This window comes from Oryzias melastigma, linkage group LG9, assembly GCF_002922805.2.
Source record: "Oryzias melastigma strain HK-1 linkage group LG9, ASM292280v2, whole genome shotgun sequence".
In the NCBI taxonomy this organism is placed as follows: Eukaryota; Metazoa; Chordata; class Actinopteri; order Beloniformes; family Adrianichthyidae; genus Oryzias; species Oryzias melastigma.
Window position 1 is genome coordinate 29,071,564 of NC_050520.1, and position 9,213 is coordinate 29,080,776.

Consider the following 9,213-nt stretch of genomic DNA (forward strand, 5'->3'; position numbering starts at 1 on the left):
CCGTTTTATACACAAAAATCCCATCTGACTTTTGAAACATTTTTTTCTTTATTTTTGAAAGGCAGGACACATACTCATTTCCAGCTCCAACAAAATGAAGTCAAGTCAGGCCCCATTTTTCCACAATAAGGAAGTCACCATGTTGGAAAGCATTAGTAGCAGTTGGTTCAAGATGTTGTTTCTATTGCAACCACTCTCCAATCAGGAGTGAGCTTGTTGAAAGTCTACTCTCTTAAATGGAATTTGTCAATCAAACGTTTTGAACGTTGACCATGGGGGGCAGCAGTCTACAAATACCACCTAGATCACTCCCACGTGATGTCACAGGTCCTGCGTGAACGCCCTCTGTCATTTTTCATTCCGGCCACGCTTCCCGTTTGATTGCCCCGATCCATTGTTTTCTTTCTTCATATCGCGAAAATTGGTAATAAGACGCTTGAATTTGAAAGTTCTCTGTTGCGACAACCAAAGACATGCAGTCAAGAGACGCAAAATACATCTTAAAAAAATAATAAATGTTTCACATAAAAATATGTGTCTAAACTCAACAATTACTGGAGACATGGAGACTGGCAGTGATATCCAATGAGACAGAAATAAAAGGAAGACTTCTATGAGCGATATATAATTTACAGATATGTCAATAATAACAGTTTTGGTGATTTTTTTTTAATGCTACAGTTTGTAAACTTAAGAAAAGTATGAAAATTATTTTTTAAACAGCACACTTTAACTGTAGTCAATAAAATGGTGAATATGCTACTCTGTAGGGTTCATATGTTTGTAAATCTGACTGATGGTGTTCATCCATGAACCTCACTTTATGTCACTGGTGACAACCAACAGCAATGCATATGTGTATCATGGTGAGATTTGGTTGCTATTTCTCTTCACCAAAGTTGCTATTTTACCTGTCAGATGTAACAAAACAATGTGTTTGACTTCCAAAATGGCAGCTTGGTGTGATATCACTGCAATGGGTCTATTGAGGAATCAGATTGGTCAGTTTATAACTTAAATATAGAACTACAGAAAAAATATCGTGGAAAAAATAGGATTAGGAAAAATAAGTTAAAAAGGTTTTTCACACAAACAATATAACTGAATAATAGATAGCTCTTCATTTATCTATAGAAGTATATGGTATTTTGGCTTCTTGGAACCATCGGGTACTTTCTATTTAGAACGCCATGTGGGAAGGGATCACTCAATCCAGTTCTCATATGTGGTCAATGGTCATTAACGCATCTTAACCAAAACTGTTCAATCTTCCAGCTGCACACACAGTAATACTACCTATGATTATCTTTTTCTTTCCCCAGAATTCCTGTCATTACGAGCTCCAGCTTTTCAACATATAAAGGTTATACAGTTTTGCAGCGGCGCGTGTTCGTCCATGTATGAGTGCAGCTGAACTAATTGCTGGGAGCTGGGCAGGCTGTTTCCTGTGTTTATTTTCTTGTCATTAGAAAGGCTCAAGGGGAAAAAGGAGCTTCTACCCTCGGTCACTAGAAATAAGTTGACCCAGCATTTTCATTCCACTGGAGAAAAGGTAAAACTAAACAAAAACCTCCTTTTCGCTGAGAACACAAAACCTTGGAAAAGAAGGTTAATTAAATAAAAGCCACACTTCTCCCAATTGACTTTTTTGCTCTAAAGTGCTGCCAAATAGCATGCAGGAGCGTGCTGGACGGTTGCTTGAATGGAGTGGTTTTCTGTTGAAAGAAAATAATGAAAAACTAACATAAATAAAACGGTATCGGAGGGCTATTTCTTTCTTTTTTTTTCAAATATCAGCAAAACCACATTTAAAGTAAATTTAAAAAATGAATCAGCTGACAGGAACTTAACTTGACACTTATTAACATTGACACTCATTGACAATATTAACATATTGAAAATATCTCAGAAATCATCCAACAAGTCTTATTATGCTTTGTTTTCAGTTGTGCATGAAATTTGAATGAACATTTTTGCTTTTGTTACAAATGGGCAGAGAGCTGGTTCCACTTGTAGCAGTTTTATTACTTTGGGCAAAAAGACTGGAGCCAAGCACAGTTTAAAGTCCACAGAGCTAAATCAGAGTCAGACAGGCAGAGGTCAATCACGAGGATGGGATCATCCAAGAAGAGACAAGAATTGTCAAGGTCCAGACGAGTCAGGACAGACAATCAGAGATGAAGAAGGGAAAACAGAAGATCAGGTCCAGATAGAAACGCTCGGTAATGCAGGCAGGGTGGCACAAACAATACTTCGCACTGAGTGAGGCTCTATGCAGTGTTAAGTACCATGAAAGTCAGCTGAGCGGCAACTGGGGAGTGTGCGCCGGGGTTGCTGGGAGATGAAGTGACTTCAGTTCTCCGGAGATGGTTCCCGCCTGTGTCCAGAGGGGAAAACAAAGCACTGACTGTTCTACAGGGTACCCCAGTAGTCTACAATCTTAACATGTTGTGTGGGCCATCTGACTGCCCCGTACAGGTTTACCCTTTATCACCTGCAAACAGCTTATATCCATCTGTAAGGGCAGTTAGGACTGAGGAATAAGATATTTAATGTTTGTCATTTAGGGTTCTTACTGGAATCCATTTGCATAGAAATAGCATAAAAGGATATGTAGATGATCACCTTTTACTGGTGCTTTGGGTTTTATCCAACCATGATGTTTTAAGTTTTATTTGGTTAATAGTTTCAATGTAACATTTTACAATCTTTAAATGATAATTAACCAAAAAGGACTGGACTGAAGCAGCATGCCTATCAAAGCTCATCCAAAAGATACCATTTACACAGAAACAAAACTTGACATCAAGTTGACAAAAATGCCTTAAACATACAATTCAAAAATGTTAACCGAATACATTTTCATATGTACACACTTATACGCAAATACACTGTATGTATACATATTTAAATCACAGGTGCATGTAAGAATAATTAAACACACATATTTATTACTGTGTGACTGGTTTCTCCTTCTGTCACATAATGTAGATCTTTGGTCATCACATATGATCACATGACACATTAACTAACTGTATTTAGATAACATGCCACATTTGCAGCCTCCGATTCCAGTAGGGAATAAATACCATCAATTAAAAAAAATTGTAAAGGACTGATGCCCATATGTGTAGAGTAGCCTATGTCAGTCATCTGAACATAAAGATAAAAGCACAGAGGCTCATTTGGTCACATTTTGCTGGAACGCTTGGTATGCTCGTACGAAAGGAAATATTTTGCACTCAATTATGCACAGATGGCATGTGTTAAAAATACATTAAAAACATTGCGGCGTAAACCAATCACACATGCTATTCAGACATAAAGGCACAAACTGCATTTCTGTTTCAAATTTGAGAAATCATATTGCTTGTGTAAGGTTTTCATGTACTCTCCTCAGCTTTTACACATTTAACCAGAAAATTCCATTTCGGATATTCATCAGTAGCAAATATGCAGAAACGATTCCACCCACAATTTTGCTGGAAAGTAGAACTTCTATATATTTTTCCACATTATTTAGTTTTCACATCCCTAAATCACAACTACCCTATTGAGTGGATACAGGCTGTATGCAGGCAAAAAAAGTGGGAAAACCTGTACAGGACATCGAAAAAATTTTAAGATCGTAGACCACTCAGGGAATCCCTGAAGCAAAATGTTTATGCACATTTTTCTACAGGCATACTGCATTCAAATGGGGCAATACGTGCACCTTATTACTGCCTTTACTAGTGTATCCTAAGGGCACCAAACAACAGCATCACCCACACGTCATATAGGGCTGGGTTGATATATTCAATTATACACTGAATGGATCTAAACTTAATAGCTCAATAATCGTTTCATAAATGTAGAGATCAATCTAACGCATAATGCTAAAGTCAGCTAGCTTGATGCAAATGTATAATTAGATTTCTCTTTAGGCGGCTAATGCTAAATGAACATCTCTATAAACTCACAGGCGGGGATTTTCAAAATTCTTTAATTGAAACATTTTTAAAGTAACCATTTGTGGTCTAGCACTTTTTTATTGCTGATACTTTCTTCTTCTTGTGGAATAAGGTGTAATGCTATAGCCACCTAGAGGCCAAACTGAAACGCCCTCCAGGAGAGGCAAAATAATAGTTGGAGTTTCTCTGTTTGAGAATGTAACACTGAAAGGTATTAAAATTGAATTGAGTCAAATTGAATTGAGTGGATCGAAAAAATCTACAATTTTACTTTCATAAAATTATTATTTTATTTTATGACAGCTTGTGATCCGTACATATCATAGATTACCCACGATCCATTACACCCTTAGTTGTGGGGGTAGATACTTTCTACCAGCTACTTAAAGGGGAAGACTGTACATCATGGATGGTTCTCTAGTTCATCACAGGTCAAAACAGTCCGACACATTCACTACTGAAGGATAACTTAGTCACCAATTAACCCATGTGAAACGGGGAAGGCAGGAGGATCTGGAAAAAAACCTGCACATTCACAAGGACAGCAAGCAACTAAACAACCAGGCCCCAGCTGGGACTAGAACCAGGTCTTATTGCTGAACGGTGCCAGCGCCAACCACCCCATCTTAAATCACTGGACATGAATGAGACTCTAATGCAGTTTTTGGACCACAATTGAAAAACTCCCTTCTGATTTTCCCATATGATAAACTGCAGCAGGGAACTGGAAAAAAGAGAGAATCGATGAGGCAATTTAAAAGTTTATCTCTGCGAAAGCAATATGGCGTACTTCTCGCACTACAGGGTTCACCAGAAAAAAAGGCACACCAGCATTGAATAGTCTATTTTTGAAGTTATGTATAGCTTATGTGAGACGCACCGAGTTATGAAGTGCATTAAGCAAGACAAGAGTCAGAGATAAGTTCATCAGTCAGACTTTACTAACTGCATTCACAGTAATTCTAGAACATCTAGAACGTGCTACATGTTAGCTACCTTGAAGCGTTAGCCATGCTAGCCTATTACCTGTACCTCCCAACCTTGTATGCAACATGTTTAAAAATAGACTGATACCATTAAAATAAACATTACTATAACTATGCTAACACCCTACCTTGATTCTAACAAGTAAAAAAGAAATACATGGTTAGACGTGCTATCCCAGTTAGCATATTCACAAGTATTATCTGCAACTTCCAACATTGTTTCCAAAACATAAAAACAGACTGATACTGCTAAAAGAAGTTTTACTTGGACCAAAAAAAGCAAAAAAAAAGACACTCAGACACTGATACACGTTAACCACATTAGCATAGTCATAATAACACCCAAAATTGTCTGGTGTACCTCTGAAAATGGCTTCAACAACACTACAATCAATCAGAATTAGTCCATTTTTAATTTTAATCTGGATTATAAGATTTTATTGAGAAACAATGTATAAAATCTCTTAAGTGTGCCTTATGGAGCATATATACAATGCTTCGAAAGAAAAAAAAAGTGAAAAAAAAAATTTCCAGGAATGACACAAATTAAACCGGCATTTAGCTTTAAATACCACAAACAGCTCTCTTTGGATACTTCTAGATTTTACCCAAAATTATGTTTAAAAATTGAATTAAATTATAAACTGCTTAGGTAAAAAGAAAGCATCACAGCTATGGAGCCTTTTATTGTCATCATTATTATTTTTTAATCAAATCCTTATTGTCTGTCTTGCTATTTTCGGGAACTGTTCTGATAAAAATGTCACAGTAAATTCTGTTTTGATGTTACTCTATTATTCTGCAGCACAAAGAACACATTCAGCTTGATAAATAAATTAATGAGATATCTGTTTGTCCTTTTTTTTTGTTCTTTCTCGTAACTGTCCTCCGTCCCCATGGCGCTTTGGAAAAGCCGGTGCTTTTGTCTGACTTGCTGCTAAAAATCATTTATCAAACATGGCACATTGTTGCACAATGTCAATGTCAGCACACAGCCCTGGAGGAAAATGTAGATCAAGTTTGGCATTTTAATTGTTTGGCAAGTATGTAGCTGCTGCAAATTATGTTGAGTCTCCCTGAGCAATTTTCAGAGGGACGGAAACCCAAATTAAATTCCCTCCACTTGGGTTTACAAAGACGCAGTCGCTGCTCGATATTCTCTCCAGCTGATGGAACTTTACGCATTTCCTGTACGGCGAGAGGAAATGCTGACATAAAAAAAAACAGAAAACCATAATAAAATCAGCGGGGAAGGTTGCTTAAAGAGGCTCATTTTGTATGAAAGTAGTTTGAGCTGGCTGCAGGGCTGCAGGGCAGCGTGGCAGCAATTCCCGAGGTTCCTACTTCACTTCTCAGCTGGGCGGATGTAGATGTGAGTTTTCTGCAGGTGTTTTGGCTTCTCAAATAAACATGCGTTACATTAATTAGTTTTCTGATCTGCTTTGCATATGAGAACACAAGAACTGCCGTGGTCACACAGCAGTCGACATCACACACGTGTGGGATGTGTCAAGTAATTCACCATAAATGCAGGAAAAAAAAATACATAAATAAAACACAGCTTGAAGCACAATTCACAACACTTGTGATTTTAGCTGACATTGTATGAAAGCATTTAAACAAGCTGTTGGAAGTGCTACTGGTATTTATGGTCTGATGGAACTTTATCCACAAATCAAAATGACAATATATCAAATGTTTTTCACTTAAAATGAGTTAAGATCATACAACGGAGTTTAAAGGCCACCATTAAAATAAACTGTAATCATACATTTATGAGATTAAAGTTACAAAAAAATTTTTTTTGAGGATAAAGTCACGAATTTATGGGAAAAAAGTTATAATTTTATAACAATAAAGTTGTAAATTTGAGAGAAAAACTTGTAAGTTTTCAAAAATAAAGTTGTAAATTTATGAAAAAAAGGATACAAAGATAAAGTCGTACATTAATTAAAAAAGCATAAAATAAAATAATAATTTAATGAAAGTAAAGTTTTACATTTATGAGGAAAAATTTGTAATGTTAGAGAAAAAAGTTATACATTTATTTATTTGTCATTGTGTTGTTGACTTTTAGTGTTGATTGTCGGCTTTTTTGTTGTCATGCTTCCGCTTTTGTCATCGTGTTTTGGCATTTATCGTTTTGCTTCCATTTTTGTCATCGTGCTTCCGCTTTTGTCATCGTGTTTTGGCATTTATCGTTTTGCTTCCATTTTTGTCGTGCTTCCGCTTTTGTCGTTGATTTTCCGCTTTTTCCATCATGTTGTGGCTTTTGTTGTTGTGCTTTCGCTTTTGTCTTTCTCCTTCTGCTTTCGTTGTTGTGTTGTGACTTCCGCATTCATGTTAGCCGTGACGCTTATATTTCATCATAAATGTAAGACTTTTATCCGGTAAAATCTCAGTTTATAGCTTAAGTTATCTTTTTTTTTTTAAATCTAAAATGCTTTTACTTGTAATTCTACAAATTTTCGAAAAATTATGACTTTTTCATCATAATTTTACAACTTGGTTCTTGTAAAAATACGACTATTTTCTTATTTTTTTAAGCCTTTATTCTCTTATTTTTTTATTTTCTCATACGTCTACTAATTTTTGAGCTGAAAAAATACTTTTTTTCAGAATTGTCCAGTCTCAGTAAAATGCGTACATATTCCACGATTTGGGAAATACCGTGTATAATATACGCCAAAACCGGTTTTTGCGTGCATATAATACGCGTGGTCCTAAACGTGTCAAAGCCTGTTTTCCAGGTTTGACACGTCCCCTGGTGGAGGCGTGAGCATCACAGACAGTCCCAAAAACGAACAATTTGCTTTTCTAACCCTAACCTTAACCGTAATCCTAACCTTAACCAGGAACGACGTCATTTAGAAAAGAGCCGGAGGATTTCTGACCACGTGACCAAAACGAAACCTAAAAACTCGTGTATATTGTACGCCGGCGCAACCTAGTCTCTACCATTGCGTATCATATGCAAGCAAAAAGCGTGTTTGGCGTATATTATACACGGTATTTCAGAGTGCAAAGTCGTGGAATATGTACGCATTTTACTGAGAGTGTGTTGCTATTTTCGTATAATTTTACGCATTTTTATTTTTAAAATTAAAAAAGTTCTTGTTCTACTTTTTGTGTCATAAGTTTACAACTTCTTTTATCTCACAATTTTACTACTTGATTCTTGTACTTTTGTACTTTTCATGGTCTGTCGTGGGATCTAAAGTATTTATCTACATGGATAAACATTACAAGAAGATATAATCTTCACTCTGTTTTTCTAGTTGCTTGGTTTTTGTGTGAGACGACGTATTTAATCCCGTAGAAAAATCCCTCCAAGGCTTTCACTACATTATGTTCTATACGTCCGCCTGCTGTCACTCCTCCTGCATATATAGGATTTGTGCGTGTGCTTCTCGAGGTTATTTCTACATGACTGCGACCTTTTGCTATTCCACCGGGGACATGCAGCCTTTTTCCCTGAAACCCAGAAAACACAGAGGCTGCTTTCTCTGCAGGAATCCAGCAGCTGCTGCTGAGGATGAAGCTTGTTGCCCCACACTTCTTGGTCTGCATGGATTTCTCTATTTCAGCTCGTCATGTCTGACCACAGAGCCCGTACTCTGAATGGAAAATGAGCATCCCTGCCGGGAGCGCTCTGCTGGTCACGCTCCATCACTCTGCTGCAGTTTGGGATACGGTGGTGTGCTTTAAAAAAACACATCCTCTTTCTTGCCATTTAATTTCCAATGTTTTTGAATATATTCACCTTAATTGTGGTTATACATCCCTTGTGACTTTTGCTTTGTTCTTTGTCTTCCTCCTCCTTTGACTTTACTCTCCTCCTCCTTAGTCACACCTGCTCTTAGGAGGATACAGGCTGTCCGCAGGTGAAAAATGGGCATGCAGGTGGCGCAAACCAAATTTTAACATCAGCTGATTTGGTTTATTCCACAAACACTGTTCTGTTGAATAAATCCCCAACATTTTACCCTTGCTTCCTCCATCCCTCAGCCTTCTCCATCCCTTTGTGCTCTTGTGACTGTTCTTCCTTCCTCCCGCCCTTCCTTATTGGCCTCCTCCCTCTCGTCGCTCGTTTCTGACATCCGCCACTCTTTGCCTTCCTGTCTTTGTCAATCAGAACTTCCAGGCATTCATATGGAGGAAGTGTTGCCTTCTGAACTTCACAACCGTTGACCCACTCTCAGCTGTTTCTGTCGTGAGTTGGTGCTGCAGGACAAAAATGCAGGAGAAGTAGGCTTGTGATAGCAACTTAAAGC